Consider the following 24,151-nt stretch of genomic DNA (forward strand, 5'->3'; position numbering starts at 1 on the left):
GTTGTCATGACTGCTTCCAGGGGATCCTCCCAACTCAGGGATGGAACCCAGATTTCCCGCATTGCAGGTGGATTCTTTACGGTCTGAGCCGCCAGAGAATACCTGTAAAGGGATGGACCACGCCAAAATGAATTTGGCACTATGAGGAAGTCCTGGACTCAGAATCTTAAGCTTACAGCCCCAACTCTTCTTCCTCTTGGGGATCTTTTAACCTCTCTCTGCCTTTGTAAAAAAAATAGAACTCCCAGATTGGAACTATCTCGTCCCTTCGGTCTCCACAAGAAGTAAATTGGTTTATTGACAAGCAAGAGCTGTGCTTGCTTTGGCAGCACATATACTGAAACTAGAGCAGTACACAGAAGGTTAGCACGGCCCCTGCGCGAGCATGACACGCAAGTTCATCAAGTGTTCCATGCTAAAAAAAAAAAAGGAAGAATTATTTACATCTTTATTATCTTTCAAAAGAGCTCCTCTCACATTTCATCATCAGTTAAGTCTAGAGACCCAGTGCTTCTTGCTTCTCTTCTTTTCAAAGCTATTTGTAAGGCCTCCTCAGACAGCCATTTTGCTTTTTTGCATTTCTTTTCCTTGCGGATGGTCTTGATCCCTGTCTCCTGTACAATGTCATGAACCTCCGTCCATAGTTCATCAGGCACTTTGTCTATCAGATCTAGTCCCTTAAATCTCTTTCTCACTTCCAGTGTATAATTGTAAGGGATTTGCTTTAGGTCATACCTGAATGGTCTAGTGGTTTTCCCTACTTTCTTCAGTTTAAGTCTGAGCTTGGCAATAAGGAGTTCATGATCTGAGCCACAGTCAGCTCCCAGTCTTATTTTTGCTGACTCTATAGAGCTTCTCCACCTTTGGCTGCAAAGAATATAATCAATCTGATTTTGGTGTTGACCATCTGGTGATGTTCATGTATAGAGTCTTCTCTTGTCTTCTCGGAAGAGGGTGTTTGCTATGACCAGTTCGTTCTCTTGACAAAACTCTATTAGCCTTTGCCCTGCTTCATCCTGGACTCCAGGGCCAAATTTTCCTGTTACTCCAGGTGTTTCTTGAGTTCCTACTTTTGCATTCCAGTCCCCTATAATGAAAAGGACATCTTTTTTGGGTGTTAGTTCTAGAGGGCTTGTAGGTCTTCATAGAACCGTTCAACTTCAGCTTCTTTGGCAATAACGGTCAGGGCATAGACTTGTATTACCATGATATTGAATGGTTTGCCTTGGAGACGAACAGAGATCATTCTGTCGTTTTTGAGGCTGCATCCAAGTACTGCATTTCAGACTGTTTTGTCAACTATGATGGCTACTCCATTACTTCTCAGGGATTCTTGCCGACAGTAGTAGATATAATGGTCATCTGAGTTAAATTCACCCATTCCAGTCCATTTTAGTTTGCTGATTCCGGAAATGTCAACATTCACTCTTGCCATCTCCTGTTTGACCACTTCCAATTTGCCTTGTTTCATAGACCTAACATTCCAGATTCCTATGCAATATTGTTCTTTACAGCATCGGACCTTGCTTTTCCATCACCAGTCACATTGGCAACTGGGTGTTATTTTTGCTTTGGCTCCGTCTCTTCATTCTTTCTGGAGTTATTTCTCTACCGGGCTCCAGTAGCATATTGGGCACCTACCGACCTGGGGCGTTCACCATTCAGTATCCTATGTTTTTGCCTTTTCATACTGTTCATGGGGTTCTCAAGGCAAGAATACTGAAACTGGTTTGCCATTCCCTTCTCCAGTGGACCACATTTTATCAGAACTCTCCACTGTGACCTGTCCATCTTGGGTGGCCCTACACAGCATGGCTCATAGTTTCACTGAGTTAAGCAAAAGCAAAGGAGAAGAAGAAAGATATACCCATTTGAATTCAGAGTTCCAAAGAATAGCAAGGAGGGATAAGAAAGCCTTCCTCAGTGATCAGTGCAAATAAATAGAGGAAAACAATAGAATGAGAAAGACTAGAGGTCTCTTCAAGAAAATTAGAGATACCAAGGGAACATTTCATACAAAGATGGGCACCATAGAGAACAGAAATGGTATGGACCTAACAGAAGCAAAAGATATTAAGAAGAGGTGGCAAGAATACACAGAAGAACTATACAAAAAAGATCTTCACGACTCACATAATCACAATGGTATGATCACTCACCTAGAGCCAGACATCCTGGAATGGGAAGTCAAGGGCCTTAGGAAGCATCACTATGAACAAAGCTAGTGGAGGTGATGGAATTCCAGTGGAGCTATTTCAAATCCTAAAAGATGATGCTGTGAAAGTGCTGCACTCAATATGCCAGCAAATTTGGAAAACTCAGCAGTGGCCACAGGACTGGAAAAGGTCAGTTTTCATTCCAATCCCTAAGAAAGGCAATGCCAAAGAATGCTCAAACTACTGCACAATTGCACTCATCTCACACACTAGCAAAGTAATGCTCAAAATTCTCCAAGCCAGGCTTCAGCAATATATGAACTGTGAACTTCCAGATATTAAAGCTGGATTTAGAAAAGGCAGAGGAACTAGAGATCAAATTGCCAACATCCAATGAATCATTAAAAAAGCAAGAGAGTTCCAGAGAAACATCTATTTCTGCTTTATTGACTATGCCAAAGCCTTTGACTCTGTGGTTCACAACTAACTGTGGAAAATTCTTCTCAAGAGATGGGAATACCAGACCAACTGATCTGCCTCTTGAGAAATCTGTATGCGGGTCAGGAAGCAACAATTAGAACTGGACATGGAACAACAGACTGGTTCCAAATAGGAAAAGGAGTATGTCAAGATTGTATATTGTCACCCCGCTTATTTAACTTATATGCAGAGTACATCATGAAAAACACTGGGCTGGATGAAGCACAAGCTGAAATCCAGATTGCTGGGAGAAATATCAATAACCTCAGATATGCAGATGACACCACTCTTATGGCAGAAAGCCAGGAAGAACTAAAGACCCTCTTGATGAAAGTGAAAGAGGAGAGTGAAAAAGTTGGCTTAAAGCTCAACATTCAGAAAACTAGGATCATGGCATCTGGTTCATCACTTCATGGCAAATATGTGGGGAAACAGTGGAAGACTTTATTTTGGGGGGCTCCAAAATCACTGCAGATGGTGACTGCAGCCATGAAATTAAAAGACACTTGCTCCTTGGAAGAAATGTTATGACCAACCTAGACAGCATATTAAAAAGCAGAGACATTACTTTGCCAACAAAGGTCCATCTAATCAAGGCTATGGTTTTTCCAGTAGTCATGTATGGATGTGAGAGTTGGACTATAAAGAAAGCTGAGCATCAAAGAATCGATGCTTTTGAACTGTGGTGTTGGAGAAGACTCTTGAGAGTCCCTTGGTCTGCAAGGAGATCCAACCAGTCCATCGTAAAGGAAATCAGTCCTGAATATTCATTGGAAAGACTTATGCTGAAGCTGGAAGTCCAATACTTTGGCCACCTGATGTGAAGAACTGGCTCATTGGAAACGACCCTGATGCTGGGAATGATTGAAGGTGGGAGGAGAAGGGGATGACAGAGGATGAGATGGTTGGATAGCATCACTGACTCGATCGACATGAGTTTGAGTAAGCTCTGGGATTTGGTGATGGACAGGGAAGCCTGGCATGCTGCAGTTCACGGGGTCACAAAGAGTCAGACACGAGTGAGTGACTGAACTGACTGAATCTACAGATCTTATTCAAGCCTTTCCAATTGTTGGAATAATGGCTTTTATTTACTTATTTATTTTGATGTGACTGCCTCCAGTCTTTAGTTGAAGCACATGGCGTTATGCGGCGTTGTGCAGACCCAGTCATTGCTGCCTGTGAACTTAGCTGCTCTGTGGCCGTTGGATCTTATTTCCCCAACCAGGGATGGAAACCAGTTTCCCTGCATTGCATGGCGGATTCTTAACTACTGGACCACCAGGGAAGTCCCTGAATAATGGCTTTTCGAGCAAGAGAAAATCCTAGATCATGTATTGCTCTCAGTTGCTTGGTCTGTTTAGGCTCTTTTAATCAGAAAAAAATTCTTTCAATCCTTTCATGATAAAACTTTTGAAGAGTTTAAAGTTTATAAAGCTGTGCAGGATGTCCTTCAGTTTGGGTTTGCCTGTTATGTCCTTGTCGACTGAAAAAAGATGTACAACTTGAAAGTTGTGAGTTAAGTTTTATTTGGGGCAAAATGAGGACTGCAGCTTGGGAGGCAGCATCTCAGATACTCTGAGAGACTGCTCCAAAGCGGCAGTGGGGAAAATCCAATATATAAGGTTTTGGTGAAAAGAGAGTTCAATACCATGAAGCACTTATTTTACAAAAGTTTTTTTTTTTTGTAAAGAAAAAAAAGTTGTGAGGATCCGATGTCACCAAGAAGGGATTTAGTGCTTCTCTTTATATGAGGAGATGCAAGGATTGAGGTCATAAAATCTGTTTCCAAAAATATCCAACTATCTGAAGACCTGTCCCACCAGATTCCTTGGAGCAAACAGTGCCTTACTGCACCCTGAACTCCCGCAGGGGTTGTTGAAGGTCAACAGCTATAGCAGCAGAAGCAGATGGCAAATGCCTTTGTTGTCCAGCCGTTGGCAATGCTCTTGGTAAGTGCCACTTTTTAGTTGACATCCTTGTGATTAAAAACGTACTAGGTACTTTGGGCAGAAAGAAATTCCACATATTTCTCAGTGCACTATCAGAAAGCACATGATGTCAAACTCGTTCGCTGTCTCATGAATTTAACTACAATCTCTGGATAAAAAGTTGTTTGGCAGTTTTCTCCACTGTAGGGGGACTAATTTTCTCTGAGTAATTAAGAAGAATATTGTGGTGAATATTGTGTCTCACCTGCCAAGCTGGAGCTCCTCTGGTCCAGGTGGTAAGCTTCAGAGTGTGTAGGGGCGGGCCTCGCAGCTCACCTGCTCTCCACCCCGCCTAGCCTGCTCCCGAGGTCTGTGCCTCAGGCCCGTGCCCAAGGTCTCAGCCTGACCAATCCTTTCCCGCTGGCTGCACCCTTGGGATCCACCTCCTTGCTCAGTTTTCAAGGCACTCTGTTTCCTGGCCTGGGCCATGACTTGTCTTTTTGTGAATGACTGCATAATGGTGAGTGGATGGCTCACTTCTTGGGGTCAGAATAGGGTTTCATTCATTTTGGTGTTTTGGAATGTGTTAATTGGTTATTTTCTTCAAAGTTTGGAAAGGTAAGAAGAAACACTTGGCCTCTCAGTTCAGTTCAGTTGCTCAGTCATGTCCGACTTTATGGGCACCATAAAGAACAGGAAAGGTATGAACCTAACGATGCAGAAGAGACTAAGAAGAGATGGCAAGAATACACACAAGAACTATACACTAAGGTATTAATGACCTGGATAACTGTGATGGTGTGATCACTCACCTAGATCCAGACATTCTGGAGTGTAAAATCAAGTGGGCTCTGAGAAGCATCACTACAAACAAAGCTATTGGAATTGATGGAATTCCAGTTGAGCTATTTCAAATCCTGGAAGATGATGATGTGAAAGTCCTGCACTCAATATGCCAGCAAATTTGGAAAACTCAGCAGTGGCCACAGGACTGGAAAAGGTCAGTTTTCACTCCACTCCCAAAGAAGGTCAATGACAAAGAATGTTCAAACTACCACACAATTGCACTCATTTCTCATGCTAGCAAGGTCATGCTCAAAATCCTCCAATCTAGGCCTTAACAGTACGTGAACCAAGAACTTCCAGATGTTCAAGCTGGATTTAGAAAAGGCAGAGATCAAATTGCCAACACCCATTGGATCATAGAAAAAACAAAGCAATTCCAGAAAAACATCTACTTCTGCTTCATGACTGCACTAAAGTCTTTGACTGTGTGGATCAAAACAAACTGTGGAAAACTCTTAAAGAGATGGGAATACCAGATCACATTACTTGCCTCCTGACAAACCTTTATGCAGGTCAAGAAGCAGCAGCTAGATCAGACATTAAACAACAGACTGGTTCAAAAGTTGGAAAAGGAGTTCCTCAGGTTGTACATTGTCACCCTTCTTATTTAACTTAAATGCAGAGTACATCATGAGAAATACTGGGCTGGATGAAGCACACGCTGAAATCAAAATTGCCAGGAGAAATATCATATGCTCATGACACCACCCTTTTGGCAGAAATCGAAGAGGAGCTAAAGAGCCTCTTGATGAAGGTGAAAGAAGGGAGTGAAAAAGTAACTCAACATTCATAAAACAGAGATCATGGCATCTAGGCCCATCACTGCCTGGCAAATAGATGGGGAAACAGTAAGAGACTTTATTTTCTTGGGCTCCAAAATCACTGCAGATGGTGATTGCAGCCATGAAATTGAAAGACACTTGCTCCTTGGAAGAAAAACTATGACAAACCTAGATAGTGTACTAAAAAGCAGACATTACTTTGCCAACAAAAGGTCCGTATAGTTATAACTATCGTTTTTCCAGTTGTCATGTATGGACATAAGAGTTGGACCATAAAGAAGGCTGAGCACCGAAGAATTGATGCTTTCCATCTGTGATGCTGAAGAAAACTCTTGAGAGTCCCTTGGACTGCAAGGAGATCAAATCAGTCAACCCTAAATTAGGAAATCAACCCTGAATATTCATTGGAAGGATTGCTACTGAACCTGAAGTTCCAATGCTTTGGCCATCTGATGTGAACAGCCGATTCATTGGAAAAGCCCCTGATGCTGGAAAAGATTGAAGGCAGGAGGAGAAGGGGATGACAGAGGTTGAGATGGTTGGATGGCATCACTGATTCAGTGGACATGTGTTTGAGCAAACTCTGGGAGATAGTGAAGGACAGGGAAGCCTTGTGTGCTGCAGTCTGTGGGGCTGCAAAGAATCAGACACAGCTGAATGACTGAAGAACAACAATCTAGATCAACAATAAGGGACATACTGGTTTTCATTTGGTTTTGATGTACCATACATGCCATAAAATTCTCTCTTTCTCTGTACAATTTAGCGGTTTTTATTTGTGGAAGCATCACCACTATTTACTTTCAGAGCATTTCTATCACCCCCTAAAAGAAATTTCCTACCCATTAGCAATCATTCCCCATTCCCTTCCATCCCCAATTTCTGGCAACCACTTTCTGTTTCTCTGTGTCTGTGTGTGTGTGTTACTTGCTCTGTCGTGTCCAGCTCTTTGTGACCCCCTGGACAGTAGCCCTCCAGGCTCCTCTGTCCGTGAGATTCTCCAGGCAAGAATACTGGAGTGGGTTGCCATTTCCTTCTCCAGGGGAACTTCCTGACCCAGGAATTGAACCCGAGTCTCCTGTGTCTCCTCCATGCAGGCAGGTTCTTTACCACTAGCACCATGTTTCTATAGACATTTCTATTCTGGACATTTCATTTGAACAGAGTCATATAATATATAGTCTTTAATGCCTGGCTTCCATTACTTAGCATAATGTTTTTAAGATTCATTCAATGTTTTAAGATGTGTTGTAACATCTATCAGTTCTCCATTTGTCTTAATTACTGAATAAATAATCTATTGTGTGGATATGCCACATTTTACCTGTTCATAGAGGCGATGGACATTTGGGGTTTGGGCTACTAAGAATAATGATGCTATGAACACTCATGTACAAATTTTTGGGTAGTCATATGTTTTCCAAGGTGGCTCTAGTGGTAAAGAACCCACCTACCAACGCAGGATATGTAAGAGACACAGGTTCAATCCCTGGGAAGATCTCGTGGAGTAGGAAATGGCAACCCACTTCAGTATTCTTGCCTGGAGAATCCCATGGACAGAGAAGCCTGGCGAGCTACAGTCCATGGAGCTGCAAAGAGTTGGATATGACTGAAGCGACTGAGCAGAGCATGCATGAACACATGTCTTCATTTCTCTTGGCAACATACCTAGGAGTGAAATCTCTGGACACATAGTGTATTAGTCTGCTAGTGCTCCATAACAAAATGCCCCAGACTGGATGGCTTAAACAACCAAAATTTATTTTCACAGATCTGAAGACTGGAAGTCCAAAATCAAGGAGTTTGGTTTCTTTAAGTTCTCTCTCCTTGGCTTGCAGATGCAGAAAATAAACTTTCTTCTGCTAAAATTGGTCACTTTTTATGACATAAATTCTAGGGTCTTATCATGTTAGAAAAAATTGGGGAAGAGGAAAAATAGGGTGTGAACATGGGAGAGAAAATCCCTCTCTTACATGTTTGGTTAAATAAATAGTGAAAACTTCTTTTCAGAATCTTTGTACCATTGGTGCTTTGTAAGATCTTTATGAATTAAAAAAAAAAGATTATAAAGAAATTCAGAGGTTGAAAATGTTTTTAGTTTTACTCATATGTATCTACCTTTTGAAACTGCTGTTACCTGTTCTTGACACAATAAAAGTTATTTTAAAGAAACCTATGTGTAACATAATTTTTGTGTTAAGTGGTGTGATTTTTTTTTTCTTTTTTACCTTTTTTAAAGGGAAGGTCTGAGCAATTCACTCACAGGGAGCTTGACAGTGTTCACTAGAAACAGCGAAGATCTACAGAAGAGCTGGGCAGGGCTGGCCTAGTGACACCACTGGCTGGTCTTCTGGTGCTGCTGGTCTCAGGGTCATGCTGGGGACAAGCACTTTTAACCCCCAGCTACAGTATGTGCATCCAATCCATTCACGAGAGCACTACTCAGGGAGGTGTGTCTAAAATGAACTGTTAGAGCGAGTGAGCAAATGGCCCGAGGCAGGCACCAGGAGAGGTGGAGGGCCAAGGAAGTCAGATGCCAGAGAAGGTAAGAAGGAATGCGTCCAACACAGCAGAGGAATGAGAAACTCCTGGAGCAGTTTCAGAGACTTTAGCAACTGCCAAAAGTGGAGCTTTTACATTCTACTGATAGAACGTTGCCTTGGAATATTCCAGAATAGAACACACAGGAAGACTAAGAAAGTTTAAACGAGGTTTTGGGATCAATGTCACAAAGCGTTGGGTAGAATGGTGCAGAGGCAGGTGGCTCTGACAAACCAAATAAGAATTAGACTCAATTATTTCAGAGAGCCGATTGAGTCAATGACTTTGATTAGTTTCAGATGCAGCATTTGTGTAGGTTTAAAGCTCTTGAACTCAACTTGACAGCTGGTATACATTAAAGAAGTGAGGCTATTGGATGTTTGTCTTTAAAGTTTTTTTTTTTTTCCCTTAAAAAATCTTTTAACTTTTCTTTGCCATCATCTTTGGTTTTTTGTGACTTAAACTTTTAAAAAGGAACTGACTTATATTGTGTAACAGTACATATCTATGTAAAATATTCTGTAATAAGAGGTGCTGTTTTTGTTTTCTTAGATTACATTCCCAAAGCTTTTCATGCCCCAAAGGGAGTGCCTGCTACATTGTTCAGAGAACACCCTTGATCATTTGATAAATGTATAAAGAAGGCAAGCATCATCTCTAGGGCATGCCAAAACCTCCCTGATATGTGTCAGACACTTACTTTTGGCAACTTAGAACTTGCATATTTCCATAATAAATAACATGATTCTGTTTCTCAACTGCTTAAAGAATGGTGAAACTGTCTACTCCCTCAAGTCAAACAAATCCAATCTTCAGAAACAGACCTAAGATGATTTTTTGATCATCTTAACAAAAGATAAATGTCATCAAATGTATTTATTTGGTTGTGTTAGGGTGGCATTTACAGAAAATACTCAAACAGAGCCCACTTGTATAATCTGCCTGAGTCAAGAAATTGGACCTACTCTGCAAATATTGAAGGTCTACCACGTAGACCATTACACTTACAATATCCAATGAAAACTCTAGAAGAATACTGTCTAGGTTTCACATTTCTAAATATTTGGAATATTTTAGTTCATTAAACCCACTTAGAATCAAAACCTCAGGATATTTAAAGAAAGTACCCAAAGGAGACAATAAAAGCAGACTGAAGTGTTGATTTAGTGGTAGTATCAATTCATCAAAAATTTTTTTAAAGACAGATTAATTCAAAATGTGCGACATATTCTTTTCTGTTCTACGAATGTCAAGAATGCCCAGAGAGGATTAGCAAACTGCAACTGGAATACCTGAAAACTGTAGTTAAGGATTTTTTCCAAAGGGCTTATATTTTAAAGATGGAGAAGCTCTATACAGTCAGCAAAAACAAGACCAGGAGCAGGCTCAGATCTGGCTCAGATCATGAACTCCTTATTGCAAAATTCAGACTTAAATTGAAGAAATTAGGGAAAGCCACTAGACCATTCAGGTATGACCTAAGTCAAATCCCTTACAATTATACACTGGAAGTGAGAAATAGATTTAAGGGACTAGATCTGATAGACAGAGTGCCTGATGAACTATGGACGGAGGTTCGTGACATTGTATAGGAGACAGGAAGCAAGATCATCCCCAAGAAAAAGAAATGCAAAACAGCAAAATGGCTGTCTGAGGAGGCTTTACAAATAGCTGTGAAAAGAAAATAAGTGAAAATCAAAGGAGAAAAGGAAAGATATACCCATTTGAATGCAGAGTTCCAAAGAATAATAAGGAGAGATAAGAAAGCCTTCCTCAGTGATCAATGCAAAGAAATAGAGGAAAGCAATGAATGGGAAAGACTATCGATCTCTTCAAGAAATTTAGAGATACCAAGGGAACATTTCATGCAAAGATGGGCTCAATAAAGGACAGAAATGGTATGGACCTAACAGAAGCAAAAGATATTAAGAAGAGGTGGCAAGAATACACAGAAGAACTGTACAAAAAGGATCTTCATGACCCAGATGATCACAATGGTATGATCACTCACCTAGAGCCAGACATCCTGGAATGTTAAGTGAAGTGGGCCTTAGGAAGCATCACTATGAACAAAGCTAGTGGAGGTGATGGAATTCCAGCTGAGCTATTTCAAATCCTAAAAGATGATGCTGTGAAAGTGCTGCACTCAATATGCCAGCAAATTTGGAAAACTCAGCAGTGGCCACAGGACTGGAAAAGGTCAGTTTCATTCCAATCCCAAAGAAAGGCCATGCCAAAGAATGCTCAAACTACCGCACAATTGCATTCATCTCACACGCTAGTAAAGTAACGCTCAAAATTCTCCAAGCCAGGCTTCAGCAATTAGTGAACCGTGAACTTCCAGATCTTCAAGCTGGTTTTAGAAAAGGCAGATGTACCAGAGGTCAAATTGTCAACATCTGCTGGATCATCAAAAAAGCAAGAGAGTTCCAGAAAAACATCTATTTCTGCTTTACTGACTATGCCAAAGCCTTTGACTGTGTGGATCACAATAAACTGTGAAAATTCTTCAAGAGATGGGATTAGCAGACCGCCTGAACTGCCTCCTGAGAAATCTGTATGCAGGTCAGGAAGCAACAGTTAGAACTGGACATGAAACAACAGACCGGTTCCAATTAGGGAAAGGAGTACGTCAAGGCTGTGTATTGTCACCCTGCTTATTTAACTTATATGCAGAGTACATCATGAGAAATGTTGGGCTGGAAGAAGCACAAGCTGGAATCAAGATTGCCAGGAGAAGTATCAATAACTTCAGATATGCAGATGACACCACACTTATGGCAGAGAGTGAAGAAGAACTAAAGAGCCTCTTGATGAAAGTGAAAGAGGAGAGTGAAAAAGTTGGCTTAAAATTCAACATTCAGAAAACTAAGATTATGGCTTCTGGTCCCATCACTTCATGGCAAATAGATGGGGAAACAGTGACAGACTTTATTTGGGGGGCTCCAAAATCATTGCAGATGGTGATTGCAGCCATGAAATTAGAAGATGCTTACTCCTTGGCAGGAAAATTATGACCAGCCTAGACAGCATATTAAAAAGCAGAGACATTACTTTGCCAACAAAGGTCTGTCTAGTCAAGGCTATGGTTTTCCCAGTAGTCATATATGGATGTGAGAATTGGACTATAAAGAAAGCTGAGTGTAGAAGAATTGACCCTTTTGAACTGTGGTGTTGGAGAAGACTCTTGAGCATCCCTTGGACTGCAAGGAGATCCAACCAGTCCATCCTAAAGGAGATCAGCCCTGAGTGTTCATTGAAAGGACTGATGTTGAAGCTGAAACTCCAATACTTTGGCCACCTGATGTGAAGAGCTGACTCATTGGAAAAGACCCTGATGCTGGGAAAGATTGAAAGAAGGAGTAGAAGGGGACAACAGAGGATGAGATGGTTGGATGGCATCACCAATCAATGGACATGAGTTTGAGTAAACTCTGGCAGTTGGTGATGGACAGGGAGGCCTGGCGTGCTGCAGTCCTTGGGGTCTCAAAGAGTCAGACATGACTGAGCGACTGAGCTGAACTGAACTATATTTTAAAGAATCTACTTTGTAGAGTCAGATAGCCAAAGGATACTCATAGTTGGAGGTTAAATAAAATTTTTTTAGAAAAAAAAACAATGAATCTAAGACCCAATTGTTTTCTATTTAACAAGGCCAATCTTCTTTCTTTCTTTTTATTTTTCTGCCATGCCATAGGACACGTGGGATCTTAGTTCTCTGACATGGAATTGAACCTGGGTCTCCTGCCTTGGAAGCATGGAGTCTTAACCACTGGACCTCGTGGAGAAGTCCCAAGGTCAATTATCAAAAAAGTCAGTACACCACAACTTGAGAAGGAAATCTTTCTAGTACCCCAGCAGGAATCAGTTGTCTCCCTGAACTTCCTTTTCACTAGAATTTATATCCAATTAGGGATGATATCTCAGTGGAGTAAATGCTTAGCACCACTCAGGCTGGAATCTCACCAGCCATAAACATTTCAAAAACACACATCCAAGCCAGCCTTGGCTAGGAGCCAAGACAATACAGTAATCCACTTGGACAGCTGCGAGGGTGAAGCTGGGTCAGAGATAAGCAGCGCCAGCTAAATGTCCATAGTTTACCTCCCACCTGATGAGCCCAGACTCTGGCTGAGCAGCACAGGTGTCCTGGTTGTATCATCTAAGGCTTCAAGGCACCATAACACAAATTTTGTTACCGCAACTACACTCATTTCTGACACATAACGTTTCCCAAAGTGAATACATTTCCTAAATTCATGCATGGATACTGAAGCTAGCTCCTGAAATAAAATCCTCAGTGTTCTTCAGTTTTAATTGCTACGTTTCTCCCAGGTTGTATTTCATGTATTCAATAAATATTCGTTGAGGGCTTCCTGTATGTTTTCTTCTTGGTTAAGCTGAATAGAGCAACGAGAGCTGCCAAGGTTTGTCCTGTTCAGTTTTCTTCCAAGTGAACAGACTCCCAGAGGGGACCGCAGTTTAGCCTTGATGTTTTCTGTGACAGGTGCCAGTTGCGGGGAAGAAAGTATCATACATAGTCCACTGGTGACAGATGGAAGTAATGGCTTGAGTTCAAAAAAGAAATTGTAAGTTTATGGACCAACAACATACAAAAAGCAAATTACTTTAGTTACACAATGCATAAGGTATGAAATAGTATAAAAGCATAATTTAGATAAGCCCCTTGCTGTTGCCAAAATAACTGTAGATTTGAAAATTAAAATACTGTGATTATGAAATAGGTTAACACCCTCCATACCCTCCCTGCCTCTAGAGTAGTAAGCAGCATGCTTTCCTTTGCAAGTGACAGAAGCCAACTCAAAATTGTCTGAGGTTTGATTCCCTGGTTCAGGAAAATCCCCTGGAAAAGGGAATGGCTACCCACTCCAGTATTCTTGCCTGGAGAATCCCATGGACAGAGGAGCCTGCCAGGCTACAGACCACAGGGTCACAAAGACTCAGACACGACTGAGTGACTAACACAAACAGGAGAATTTACTGCCTTCTGTGTAACTGGTAAATTCAGGGTGTTTCGGGTGTGGCTGGTTTCAGGATGACAGATCCAAGGTTTCAGATGAGCCTGTCAGATTTCTCAACTTTGTTTTTTTTAACTGTTCTGGACCTATTCTCTTCTATGCAGGTAGGCTTTTTCCCACATAACAGGGAGATTATCAGACAATGTCTCCTGGTTAATATCTTTCCCTGGGACTTCTCTGGCAGTCCAGCGGTTAAGACTTTGCCTTCCAAGGCAGGAAGTGCAGGTTGATCCCTGGTGGGGGACTAAGATGCCTCATGGCTAAAAAACAAAAGGACCCATAAAAGAGAAGCAATATTGTAACAAATTCAATAAAGACTTTAAAAATGGTCCACATGAAAAAAAAAAATTTTTTTTTTTTTTTGCTTCCACCTCCACAACACAAAAAGCAAAGTGCTTTCCCCTCTAACTCTAAATGTAAAATCGCAGGAGGGATTTCCATTGGCCTGACTTGGGTTGCAGGCCTTTTCCTTTGTGACCCCATGAACTGTAGCCCGCCAGGCTCCTCTGTCCGTGGAACTCTCCAGGCAAGAATACTGGAGTGGGTTGCCATCTCCTTCTCCAGGGGATCTTTCCAACCCAGGGATAGAACCCAGGTCTCTCACATTGCACATGGATTCTTTACCGTCTGAGCTACAAGGGAAGCCCAAGATATTAGGATATTAGGAATGTCTGGAGTGTTCTGTGCCCACTATGAAATAGGATCTTGGTTTAATAGCCCCATCAAAATCACCCGATTGCACTGCTGTTGGAGTGAATCTGCTCCCCAAAAGATGAGCTCCATACAACAGAACCAAAAGACATTCCGAATATTCCAACTTCAAATCTGCCCTTACCTTTTGGTTCAGCCATATTCCATTGAATGTTTGACTAATATGGTTATATTTCTGGCTCATTGGCTCTTGAACTTTAACTTGCATCAGAAACATCTGGAGAGCTTGTTAAAACACAGATTGCTGGGAACCACCCCGGTGTTTCTGATTCAGCAGGTGTCTTTCTAAGTGGTGTTGATGCTGCTGATCAGAAAACCACACTTTGAGAACCTCTGTTTTGGAGTTTCTTTGTTTAATTGTCAAAGAGATTTTTATCCAAATAAATACCATTCCTGGATATATCTTGTAGGTAAAATATCTCTAATTTTCAAGCAACATGTTATTCTGATACTGATTACCACTGTGGCCTTGGACAAGTTACTAAACCACTCTCCCAAATTTTTTGTGTGTAAAATGGAAATAACAGTACTTACTTCATATGACTGCTGGAGAGATTAATTAATACATGTAACATGTAACACACTTGGAAGTACATGGTGTTCTTTCCTTGAGGCCCAGTGGTTAAGACTCTGCAGGGGGTTTTTCCATTGCAGGTGGTGTGGGTTCAATCCCTGGTTGAAGATGTTCTTCAGGCCATGTGGTGCGGCAAAATAAATAAGTAAATCAATTTTAAAATAAAAATTTTAAAAGTGCATAATATATCATATATAAGTGTTTCCAAGTATTTAAACTGCTCCAGGGAATAGAGAGGGAAACCATGCAAAGTATTTTATGATGGAATCAAAAGATGAATATCAAATCCTGAAAAGGATTATGCATATGAATCTCACCTATAAATTAACCATGAAAATTATGACTAAAATATTAGCAAGTAGAATCCAGCTGTACATTAAGAGAACACAAGATCACAACCAACTGGCTGCAATTCCAAAACTGGAAAAATAGTTCAGTCATATTTATTAATAAAGTTACTATAGTAATAGACTTGAAGCAAAAAAATCATATGGTTATTGCTAAGACTCGAAAGGTAATCAATATTGAGTTCTGGTGAAATTTTTAGTAAAGTCAGAATAGATGAGTAGTAGACATCAATCCTAGGGACAGAGGAGCCTGGTGGGCTGCCATCCGTGGGGTCGCACAGAATCCGACACGACTGAAGTGACTTAGCAGCAGCAGCAGCAGACATCTGTCATTTCTATTTTTAGCTATCCAGCATCAGCTTCGTATTCTGGGGTATGGAGTTTGTGTGAATCACTGATCCTAACCTCGTCAACCAGAGACCCTCACCTGGGACTCTGAGTCACAAGCGGGTAATGCAGAGAAGCAGAGGTGGACAGAAGTGTCTGATGGGACAGTGTTCGGGATCAGCGGGGCGGCAGGACGCATCTCAACCTGACGCCTCTTGGGACAGAGGTGTCTGCAGTCTGGCTTCCCAGCATTTTTTTTTTTTCTTTTAGAACTGATAAAATTTCATTTCATGTTTGAAGGATCAGTATTTTTGTGTCTTTTGAAGGTGGGAAAAGCATTCTTGGAAGAACGAACAGAATGGATTGGGTTTATTCCGATGACTCCAGTCATAAAGCTAGTAATCATGGGTAAATGCTACAGGACGTCAAAGGAAATTGGCAAGACTAATTTTTGGCATTGGTCTTGTCATTCAGAGAAAGGCTGATTGATCTGCACTTGATAGGAATGTAGCAAAGATGATTCAAATATCAGATGGTACTCAGACCAGAAGAACTCATATTTGCAAACTGGAGATTTATTCCTGGATACTTCTCAGTCTGGGAATAAGCAAAACCCCATATTTTAAAAAGAACTTCCAATTTTATGATACCCAGTCTTTTTTGTTCTTATGAGCTGAGTTTGAATCTTCAATTTTCCCAGAGATTCCATGGGTTATCAAATAGGCATCCAATAGTTTCTTCCCTTAAGTTACCTAGGTTCCGTTTGGGATTTTGAAAGCAAGAAGCCTGACTAGTCCAAGATAAATATCTTCTTGACTTTATAAGTGTATATCTTATACCAAAACTCAACATTCTATTCAATAGTAAAACACCAGGAAACATTCTCATTACAGCCAGCAATACAGAAAGGTGATCTCTGTTCTCATCTGGCACAGGATTCTCTAGATTGTTTTAGGGATAAGGTGTCAGGGAACAGCCTTTACTTCACAAAAGTCTTGTGAACAAGTCATGGACAACACAAGCTGTGTGGCCAGTGCTGTGCTGTGCTTGGTCATTCAGTCATGTCCGCCTCTTTACGACCAAGTTCCTCTGTCCATGGGATTCTCCAGGCAAGAATACTGGAGTCGGTTGCTATGCCCTCCTCTAGGAGATCTTCCCAATCCAGGGATCGTACCCAGGTCTCCCGCATTGCAGGCGGATTCTTTACCCTCTGAGCCATCAGGGAAGCCCAGAGTGGCCAGTAGGAGGCCTGAATCAAATCAAGGAGAGCACACCACATATCAGGCCATGGCAGCTGCAGCAGAACTCAACAATATGTTTAACATATCTTAAAATGCTTAACAATCAGACCCTTATCTCAGTGGTTCACTTCTGGGGATTTGGCCTTAGAAAATAACCAGTGCCAAGAACAAAGACTTGTGTGTGTGTGAAGGGAATAAAATTTTCACCTGGTCACAGTAGACAACAAGCAGTCTGTCTTTTAAGTAGGAAATTACTTTCTTTTTCTTTTTCTCTTTCCCAACTCCTCTTTTCTCGAACTTCCTCTTCCTCCTCTTCTTTTTCATCTTCTTCCTCCCCTCCCTCCCTCCCATCCTTCCTTCCTTTTCCTCTCTCTCACCTTAAGAGGCCTTTTAGTATAAAACAGAAGGTCCTGGGCTACTCTGAATGGGGTGGAATTTGCATCTGACTCTCTGTGACCTCATGAACTGTAGCCCACCAGGATCCTCTGTCCATGGGATTCTCCAGGCAAGAATACTGGAGTGGGTTAGGTAACCCAGAAGGTAAGCGAATTTGGAGACATTTCAATTACATGTGTGCAAGAATATTTCAGGCACCATTATTTATACTCAGACACATCTGCCTTCAGAACCACCTAAAATTCCAGATTATCAATTCAGAATTTTCAAATTTCAGACAGTGGGTACTGTCTACTGTATCCCAGCTTGGAGAAATAGGAAGAGCTGGTCCAGTCTCAGCTCTGGTCCCCTCACGGCCCATCAATTTTTTCTTCCTGCTCCCAGCTCTATTCTGGCTTAAACAGGGCTGTGTGCACCTGTGAGACTATCTCATTCCCCTATTCAAGCTGTACCTACATACTTGCTCAACCCCCTGGGCTAGGAGCAAGCACATCAGTGCTGTGGCCCATTCTTGGGAGAATGGACTAGAGACAGGGCCCAGTCAGCCAGGTCTTGAAAATGAACTTCTTGAGGCAATTTGGGCAGAGAATTCCAGGGTATGCAAAGCACACTTGAAGGGGAATTGGGACAGGGAGGGACCTACCAGAGATGTCTGGTTCAAGTACTGGATCAAATCCAAAAACGTGTTTGAAGATAATCCATCTTAAGCTTTGTTTCCCCTGTAAGTTCAGCAGCCTTGTTATGGATACAAGGATATTTGAGTACAGGTATACTGAAGATAAATCCGAGGAAAAAATATAGTCCCAGAAATGTTAGTAAGAAGAAAGAGATAACTAGGTAATGTAGAGGATGCCCTCCTAAATTACTAATGTACGTTTTTAGCAGAGAGCCTACTGTTCAGGCATTCTCAGATTGTACCTGGGAATCAGAATCAGGATTCCCAGCACAGTGGGTCTTCTCCAGAAGCATCTGTTTTAAAGCTAAAATTTATTGAATTCTATTTTCTTAAACTTGCTTTAATGTGGGTCATCTAATTTAATCTTCACAAGTGCCCAGTATGGTAGATGCTGTTGTAATCTCTAACACAAGGATGAGGAAGCAGAGGCTCTGAGGTGTAATGTGACTGGGATGTGAACCCAGGCAGACCAGCCTGAGAACCCCCAGTCCTAACCACTAAGCGGCAATTTCCCAGTTGACTAATAAATCCAGAATAAATTTAACAATGAATCATTTGGATGAAAGTGGCTCCCATTCTCCTAATTGGTTTGATAATGTGATATGGGAATTCTTGCCCTTTTACCAACCCTCTTCATGGACATGCATCAAATCTTTCCACATTTCCTGATTAATTTTCTCCTGGCAGCTGAGTGTAGTTTAAAGAGATTAAGTCTTGGGACATACACACCAGAAGATAGCTGGTGATTTCAGTCTAAAAGGCTGTTCAGTTGGGAGTTCAGGTGCTGTGACTGTGAGTACTGCTCCTCCTTACCCTTTGAAACTCCTTGCAGAACTGCCAGGAGCGTGATAAGTGTCTGTGTTAGTGAGCCCCAGCTTCAGTCGTGTTGCTTTGGACACGATGAGCAATGGTATGTGATGGCAACAGATGTGAGTAGAGAGCTCTTTGATTACCTAGGTTTCAGCAGGGCTACCACTGCCCTCTGGTTACAGCAATAGCAGCATGGAGGTTCCTTCTACTCTAGAGCAACTGTCTTCAGATGTTGGTGTCTCCAAAGCTCAAGTGAGGGTGGCTATCTGAGTTTTGTTTAGTCTCTAGCAGTGAGACATGAGCAAAGAGGACTGTCCCTTGAAATGAAGTGCTGAAACCCTGCATCAGGTCCATTTCACTAAGCAAGGTCATTTTAAGACCCGAATGTCTGCCAAGCAGCATGTAGCCTAAAGATGTTTGTTCCAGTTGCTTTCCAGGAACTTGTGGAAAGTCAGCTGTGAACTAATGAGCTCATCAGCTCATGATGGAAGTGAAAGAGGAGAGTGAAAATTGGCTTAAAACTCAACATTCAGAAAACTAAGATCTTGGCATCGGGTCCCATCACTTCATGGCAAATAGATGGGGAAACAATGGAAACAGTAACAGACTTTACTTTTGGGGGCTCCAAAATCACTGCAGATGGTGACTGTAGCCATGAAATTAAAAGACGCTTGCTCCTTGGAAGAAAAGTTATGACCAACCTAGGCAGCATATTAAAAACAGAGACATTACTTTGCCAGCAAAGGTCCATCTATTCAAAGCTATGATTTTTCCAGTAGTCATACGTGGATGTGAGGGTTGGTCTATAAAGAAAGCTGAGCACCAAAGAATTGATGCTTTTGAACTGTGGTGTTGGAGAAGACTCTTGAGAGTCCTTTGGACTGCAAAGAGATCCAACCAGTCCATCCTAAAGGAAATCAACTCTGCATACTCATTGGAAGGAGTGATGCTGAAGCTGAAACTCCAATACTTTGGCCACCTGATGTGAACTGCCTCATTGGAAAAACTCTGATGCTGGGAAAGATTGAAGGCGGGAGGAGAAGGGGACACAGAGGATGAGATGGTTGGATGGCATCACTGACTTGATGGGCATAAGTTTGAGCAAGCTCTGGGAGTTGGTGATGGACTGGGAGGCCTGGCATGCTGCAGTCCATGGGGTCGCAAAGAGTCGGACAGGACTGATCAGCTGAACTGAGCTGCTTAAGACTGGCTAGGATAGCAACCCTCCAACTGGGCATGCGCACATGTCAACTCCGTGACCTTTTGACGTCAGAGAGCCAAAACTCCGCCCTCAGAGCATGCTAAATGCCTCCATTTTGAATTTGCGGGGGGCCTGCAGATGCGTTACACCTCTGCAGGGAGATACTACACACCTTTTCCCAGTCACTTTTCCTCACATTCCCCTTGCCTCAGACTGCTGCTGTATGTTTATCCCGTAAGTGCCCCATCCCCTTGTCTTCAGAGAGGCTGATCTGAGACTTTTTTTCTCTTCTCCTTGCTTGACTTCATTGTGAATAAGTCTTCTATTTGCTTCAAACTTTTGTGTTGCAGCAAACTGCTTGCTGGGCATCAAGCCAAACAAACTTGTTTCGGTTAACAGTACTTTGAGAGGGTCCCAAATATAATGGGATTGGAGGAGACATGGGGGTTGAGGAGTAGAAATTGAACTTGGAGCCATACACCGGAAACTAATAGAACATTGGAAATCAACTGTACTCTAATCAAATTTTTTTTTAAAAATTGAACTTGCTGATAATCTGAGGATATGTGCAGGTGGGAAGCATTGCTTCTACCCCAAATCATAGGTAACCTCAGTTACATTTTGAAGAGAACTAGGCATTTATTCTGTTGCGCTGAGGTTCTGAAATCTATATTTTGGACTTTGGAGATAACTTTAAAGGTTGTCTCATTTAACGACACACCCAGCATTAAAAATTTTTTGCCAGGAGTTGTCCGGTCTGTTTCAACACAGCTCTTAAGACCGAAACTCACTCTTTTCCGAAGCACCTCATTCTGTGTTTGGAAACATTAATAAAATAGTGTCTTGAAATTAAGCCTGAATTTGTGTAATGTTCACTCTTGGATTCTACAGTCTGAGGCAATAAGGGCTAAATCTAATCCATCTTCTACAAAATACCAAAGTAAAGTTGCTCAGCCTGAGACATCACTTTCCAAAGCTAAACACACTCAGAATTGTTTGTGCAACTGTTTCTTGTGTGACATGCGTTGGGGCCTTTCGTGCTCCTGATTTCCCTGAGTATTTTGCGGTTGTCTCATTTCCTTATAAGACGTGATGTCCAGAACTGAAAGTCATTTTTCTGGAGGTGAGAGAGCAACTGTCATCTCTGCTTTTCTCTTAATGCAGACCAAGATCATAGTCACTTTATTATTATTTTTTTGGTGTAAGCTCAAAATGGGTGTATACTGATACAACTGCTGCCTGCATTCCCTAAATCATTTTCACATGAGCTACTGCTAAACCCTGCTTTTTGCTTTGCTCAAGGCAGCTGCTGTGTTCTTCTGAGACTCAAATGCCCTTAGGGGTAAGTCCCAGGAGCAGAGGAAATAGTCCATCCAATATTATTAAATCTGTGCCTCCAGATTCAAAACAGTCCGACCTCTTCAGTCACAAGTTTTTTTTTTGTTTTTGTTTTTTTTTGTGTGTGTAGTCACAAGTTTTATCTTTTCATAAAAGAATGAAGAAGTACCTTTTAAAACTCCAGGGAAGATGGCAGTTTCTCTAATTTTTTGGCAATTATCACTTGCTATGCAAATGTAGAAATGGTACAAGAGTTACAGCCAGTTTTTTGTTTTCACATAAAATTTAGGTTTAATTTTAAAACATCTTTACTATCTCAGTTCTGAAAACAATAGATTCTTGGGAAGATGTAGTAGAATATTTGTATTAAGCTTAAAGATTAGTCTCTCAAATCCTGTCAGGGAAATAACTACTTTTATGATTACAAAGTTTAACTCAAAATATAAAACTATAATTCAACTTTTAGTCTGTAAGTGATTGAAAAAGATTAAAATTAAAGTAAGGGTTAGCAATGTTTAGAAAACTTTATAGGATTTTTCAAAGCACTAAATTGTTGCCCTTTTATCTAAGTTTGGCTTCGATAAGTGTTTAAAACCTCACAAATCAATGTTACCTGAGCAATCTTAGTGCTGGATTATGGATCTCAGAACTGCCAGTGCTTACATATCTGTCTAGGCTAAGAAGTCGAATTTGTCGAGTTCTTACAATTATGCAAGTTTCTAGGTTTTTAAAAAGTCGATTTGGGTCATTTAAAAAAAAACTTACAAATAATTCAGCCGAAACTAGTTCATTAGTTCAAAACAAATTACTTCATCCTTCATCATTCTTCAGTATTTTAAATCACAATGGGCCTCAAGATAATCATAACATTGTCCAACATGTAATGGTGTAAAGGGAAGGTTACAGAATATCTGGGGCAGCTTTGGTGTTTATCTACTTGAAATATTTCATTTTTCTAGAAGTGGAGAAAGGCAAAGGGCTTCATTTGAAAACTTGAACAATTTCTGAGTAACAGAACAAAACTGTTGATGTTAAATAAGTCACGCTGCAAAAAGACAACTGTTTTACTCACTGGCACGCAGATGAACAAGGTACATTCAGGACTGGCCTTTCCTCCCCACCTTAGCGGAGACCGGGGTCCTGGGTCAAATCTCTGGAGGTGGCGTTTGCAGAGTTAGGGGGTGGTCTTTGAAGCGTGAATGGAGCAGTAATTGCAGACCCCCTCCATCCTTCTGTATCCTTACGCTCTGCCTCCCCCAGAGGGCCCATCCCCACTTGGGATCACAATGGAGAGTACGTTTCCCCAGCAGCCCCCCAGTGTTAGATGCCTCTTCGCTTGTGTCTGGTCCAGTCCTGCTCAGACAAGGGCTGCCCATGATGGCCACAGAAAGGCCAGACGAGCACATGGAGCCCGTGGGGTGGGAGGTGGCAAAGCCGCTGTTGGGAAAGCGGCTGGTCATTCCTAACAGACTACTGATCTCTCTGGGTGTCAGGGAGGGAAGGAGAGGGAACAGATGAGGATAATTAAGACGGCAACACTGCAGAGCGGTGACCCGTCCTCACTCGCCTAGCGACGGGATGGCCCCTGGGGGCTGACCTGCCGCTGACACCGGGCCTCCTTGCTCAGGCTGAACACCGATGCCGTTCTCCACCCACTTCTTCCTGTGAGGTCTGTCCCCTCTGTCTCTCCTTCCCTCCAGTGGAACCTTAATTTGGTCAGAAGTCAGAAGGGGTGGATGGGGCGAGGGCTGCAGGGAACTGTAAACGTGTCTCTAAAATTCTGTCTTCATAACTCTAACATGCTGATTGTGAAACTCATCCCCTAAAACAAGAATGACTGGTATCTAGCTGCCGGGAGAGGCCCTCAAGGTACAGGTGAAGAGTTTCAGTGAGAACTGGTTGGGTGGGAAGGAATGGAGATTACACATTATCTGTCCTTTGAAGTTTCCTACAAACAGATGACTTTACAGACTATGGCAATGGATAACTTGTAATTTATAATGAACTAAAAATATTCATATGGATAGTTCCTTTAGGTTCTATACATAAATAAAATGAGGGAAGGCATGTAAAAAAGATGAGCATTAAACATATACAATTGTTGGGAAAATTAATGTTGCCAAGTGTTATTAATATAAGTTTTTTTAAGAAGACTTTTTTGATGTGGACCATTTTTAAAGTCTTTATTGAATTTGTTACAATACTGCTTCTGTTTTATGGTTTGGTTTTCTGACCCTGAGGCATGTGGAATCTTAGCTACCTGACTGCCTTGGAAGGAGAAGTCTTAACTACTAGACCTCTGGGAAAGTCCCTTACAATTTATTTTTAATTCCTGTTAGTGAATCTGGTGGTTTTTTATTTTTTTGTTTGGTGACATTCAACACAGTTGACCATACATTCTTATTTTATTTTTTATCAAAAATTATATATACATATGTAGAGTTAAATATATTTATAATGTTTATTACTTTAAAAATCCCAGCTATTCACCACTCTCCAACATGTCACCCGCCCCCAACATCCCATTTCTGTTTCCCATAGCAATGATTTTTAACTATTTTTTTTGCATTTTTTTAGATACTTACCTCCATATTTCTAAATAATGTGCTTATAATATCACTTCTTGAATTGCTAATTGTAGGCATTATGTACTGATTTCACACCGTGGGGAGACTGACATGAATCCTAACTCTGTATCTTTCTCTCTCTCTCACTCACACACACACACACACACACACACACACACACACATTTC

The 24,151-nt window shown here is 41.5% G+C and overlaps 1 non-coding gene across 1 annotated transcript; it reads left to right on the forward strand.

Moving 5' to 3' along the window:
- Window positions 1-313: 313 nt before the first annotated feature.
- LOC133062996 (U6 spliceosomal RNA) lies at window positions 314-420 on the forward strand. Its single transcript, XR_009694313.1, has one exon. It is a non-coding gene; the product is annotated as a U6 spliceosomal RNA (small nuclear RNA).
- The last annotated feature ends 23,731 nt before the right edge of the window (window positions 421-24,151 follow it).

This window comes from Dama dama, chromosome 9 (assembly GCF_033118175.1).
Source record: "Dama dama isolate Ldn47 chromosome 9, ASM3311817v1, whole genome shotgun sequence".
Lineage (NCBI taxonomy): Eukaryota > Metazoa > Chordata > Mammalia > Artiodactyla > Cervidae > Dama > Dama dama.